Raw genomic sequence first — 4208 nt, 5'->3', positions numbered from 1 at the left:
ATGTAAGCCAGTGCTCCACCAGGCTTACAGTGACTGATGTTTAAGAATTAGATCACCAGACTTATTTACCAAGGTGCCTCTGGGTGGACTCCAACCTACAACTTTTTGTTTAGCAGCTAACAGTGTTAATTGGGTGCATCACCCAGGGACTGGACCTAGAACATGTTGTTGTAAAGTGCCGTCCAGTCAGTTCTGACTTATAGTGACCTCGTATAGGTATAGTATAGCAAAGATGTCAGCTTGAGGACTAAGGTGCGCCTGACCAAAGCCATGGTATTTTCAAAAACCTCATATGGATGCGAAAGCTGGACAGTGAATAAGGAAGACCATAGTAGAAGAAGTAATGCTTTTGAGTTATGGTGTTGGAGGAGAATATTGAAAATGCCATGGGCTGCCAAAAGAACCAATAGATCTGTGTTGGAAGAAGTGCAGCCAGAGTACTTCTTGGAAGCCAGGATATCCAAACTTCGTCTCTCATACTTTGGATATATTGCCAGGAGTGACCATTCACTGGAGAAGGATATCATGTTTGGTAATGTGGAGGGTCAGAGAAAAAGAGGAAGACCCCCTGCAAGATGGATTGAAAGTGGCAGCATCGATAGACTCAAGAATGGCAACAATTTGAGGTTGGCCCAGGATCGGGTACTGTTTCATTCTGTTGTGCACAGGGTCGCTATGAGTCGGTACCAACTCAATGACACCTAGCAACAACAACAACAACATGTTCTTTTTATCAGTGCACTAACGAGATGGATTGGCCAGGTGGCATCACTGATGGCGTCAAGTATAGCAGCGGTAGTGAGGTTGGCCCAGGATCAGACATTTCGTTCTGCTGTGCATGGGGTCGCTATGAGTTTGTTCCGACTCGATGGCACCTGACAACAACATTAAATTAATAAAAAATTCTATGTTATATCTTACAATAGCAGTACACACACAAAGTTGTCAGTCTTAAATGACTTAGTGAGTTGAAAGGAAATAAAAAGCTGAGAAATACCATATTAACAAGAAACAACGGGAATTAGAAATTTCATGCAGCTCAGCTCTTTTAATTAGCCAGCCAGTTTGCTATCAACAAGGGATGGTTTCCGTTGAGGAAGGTCCTGTGGAGTGGGAATGTGGTTACCAGTGACCTCTGTCTTATCCAGGGCCTGCAGTAGGAAGCTGCTTGTTCTTTATCTTTGCCTTAGCCATGTTGTAATCCCCAGAATCAAAATATTTTTTGCCCTTTCTGTAATTGTTTCCTTAAGCAGTCTGAACCTCCAGGCTTTTGTCCCAGCTGAGAATACCTTGATCTTCTTCGGCTTTCTCTAGACTGGTCACTCTATCTTCCATTTCCTTCTGTTCCTCCTCGGAGGCTGCCTCAGGGATTTCTGTGGACAGAGTGCTCACTCCAACTCCATTTTCCCCCTTCCATCGTTTTCATTCAATATTTTGCCCATGTTGTTGTTGTTAATTGCCATCATGTCGGTTCTGACTCATAGTGACCCTGTATAGGCTAGTGAGTTTACTCTCTGTTTCTCCCTGACTTTGCAGTCTAATACATTGTGCTGCAGAGCCACACCAGGACTCTACTTTGCCCAGAGAATCCTTCAATATTTCAAGTCGAAGCTGTATTGTTTTTCTTTAGTTCCCTCAGCTTGAGGAATGCTGAGTGTGTTCATCCCTTTTTGTTTTGTAACTCCAGGTTTTTCCACATTTTGTTATGATATTTGAGTTTGTCTTCTCGAGCTGCCCTTTGAAATTTTATGTGCAGTTCTTGTGCTTTCTCAGTTCTTCCATTTGCTTTAGCATCCCCATGCTGGAGAGCAAGTTTCAGTGTGTCTTCTGACATCCATGTTGATCTTTTCCCTCTTTCTTGTCTTCTTAATGACCTTTTGCTTTCTTCCTGAATGATGTTCTTGATGTCATCCCACAACTCTTCTGGTCTTCAGTCTTTAGTGTCTAAATTCAGGTAGGATATATTTTTGCTCTTGGGGACTTGTTTAAATTTTCTTCATCTCCAACCTGAACTTGCATATGAGCAATTGGTAGTCTGTTTCACAGTCTGCTCCTGGTCTTGTTTTGGCTGATGGGTATGGAAGATTTTCGGCTGTCTCTTTCCACAGATGTAGTCAATTTGATGTCTGTATATTCCATCTGGTGAGGTCCATGTATGTAATCATCTTTCATGTTGTTTAAAAAATGTATTTGCAATGAAGAAGTCATTGGTCTTGCAAAATTCTATCATGCAATATTCAGCATAATTTCTATCAATAAGGCCATATTTTCCAATTACCTATCCTTCCTCTTTGCTTCCAACCTTTGACTTCCAATCGCCAGTGATTATCAATACATCTTGATTGCATGTTTGATCAATTTCAGACTGAAGAACTTGGTAAAATTCATTTTCATCATCACTGGCTTTAGTGGTCAGTGTCAATTTGAATAATAATGGTGTTTACTGGTTTTCCTTGTAGGTGTATGGATATTATCCTATCACAGACAGCCTTGTGCTTCAAGACAGATGTTGGTTGATACGTTCTTTTTGATGATGACTGTAACGCCATTGCTCTTCAATTTGTCACACCCGGCATAGTAAACCATGTGATTGTCAAATTCAAAATGGTCAGTACCAGTCCATTTCAGCTCACTAACGGCTAGGGTATAGATGTTATTACATTCCATTTCATTTTTGAAAGTTTCCAATTTTCTTAGATATATACTTTGTACATTCCATACTCCAATTATTAATGGATGTTTACAGCTGTTTCTCTTCATTTTGAGTTGTGCCCCATCAGCAAATGAAGGTCCCAAAGTCTTTACTCCATTTACGTCATCACGGTCAACTCTTTGAGGTGGCAGCTCTTCTATAGTTGTAATCTGAATGCCTTACATGCTGAGGGCTCATCTCCGGCCATCTGACAATACTCTGGTGCTCTTCATCATGTTTCAGAATTCAATACTTTGGCGCTGGCAGTGTTCCCCTGCAATTCTTAAGGTTTTCAGTGACTCAATATTCGGAGGTAGTCCCTCTCTTCTTTTTCCTAGTCTGCCTTCTTCTGTAAGCTCTGCTGAAACCTGTTTTGGTGGATGACCCTGCTGGTGTTGGAAATATCCCTGGCATAGCTTCCAGAATCACAGCGACACACAAACCCCCACAGTAAGACAAACTGACAAGTAGGAGCCCTGTAGTTAAGTATTTGGCTGCTAACTAAAAGGTGTGCATTTCAATCCTACTGCCTACTTTGCTGTGCATACAGTCACTATGAGTCGGTACCGACTCGTTGGTATCTAACAACAACAACAACCTACTCTTCTGGAGAAAGATTTGACAGTCAGCTTCCGTAAAGATGAGTAGCCTTGGAAACCATGTGAGGGCAGTTGTGCTGTATCCTGTAGGGCTGCTGTGAGTCTGAATTGATTCTGTGGCAATGGATTTGGGTTTTGTTTTGTAGGTGAAGAAATAAGACACAGAGAGGGTAAAAAACTAACCCAAGATGCACAGCCATACAAACAACCTCTATACGTATAAGCATATGTTGTTGCCGTTAAGTGCCATTGAATTGCTTTCAACTCATAATGACCCTGTATAGGGTTATAAGGAGCAGCTGGTGGGTTGAAACTGCTGATCTTGTGGTTCACAATCCAGTTCTGATCCTACAGTGCCACATATTTGCTGTTCTTGTTGCTAAGTGCTGTCTATTTGGTGCCAACTCATAGCAAGTCTTCATAGGGTTTCCAAATATACATATGGAAGACTCTATTCATATTGTTATTCTGAATGATGGGACTAGAAGCAGCTATTAAGATCTTCTGTGGATTTTTCTCAATTTCCAGTTTTCTACCATGAAATACATAATTTTCATTGTCATGGGAAAAAAAATTGCAAAGAAGATTTAAATCTATCAAAAATGAAAGCTACAATTTAGGCTTTCTCAACCTGATCTTTGACATGTTGGTAAAAAGAAAAGGGCTTTATATCACTCCATTTATAGGAAACAGTCAGAATCGATAAACCCATAGAGACAGGAAGCAGATGTGTGGTTGCCAGGGGTTGATGGGAGGGGAAGCAAAGGAGTCATTTGAGGGGAATGGTTTTTTGTTTTGTTTTGTTTTTTGCAGTGGGGGGAATGGTAATCTTGTGGACCTAGACTCTCGGTTGCACAGCATTGTAAATGGACTAAATGCCACTGAATTGTTCACTTTGAATCGGGTTAGGTTTTTGT

At 41.1% G+C, this 4208-nt stretch overlaps 1 pseudogene; it reads right to left on the bottom strand.

Moving 5' to 3' along the window:
* Positions 1-1052: 1052 nt before the first annotated feature.
* Positions 1053-1377, bottom strand: LOC102831041 (annotated as a pseudogene).
* Between the last annotated feature and the right edge of the window lie 2831 nt (positions 1378-4208).

The sequence above is a fragment of the Chrysochloris asiatica genome, unplaced genomic scaffold, assembly GCF_000296735.1.
Source record: "Chrysochloris asiatica unplaced genomic scaffold, ChrAsi1.0 scaffold00200, whole genome shotgun sequence".
Lineage (NCBI taxonomy): Eukaryota > Metazoa > Chordata > Mammalia > Afrosoricida > Chrysochloridae > Chrysochloris > Chrysochloris asiatica.
Note: the sequence above shows the minus strand (reverse complement) of the source record. Positions and strands in the feature narration are given on the sequence as shown.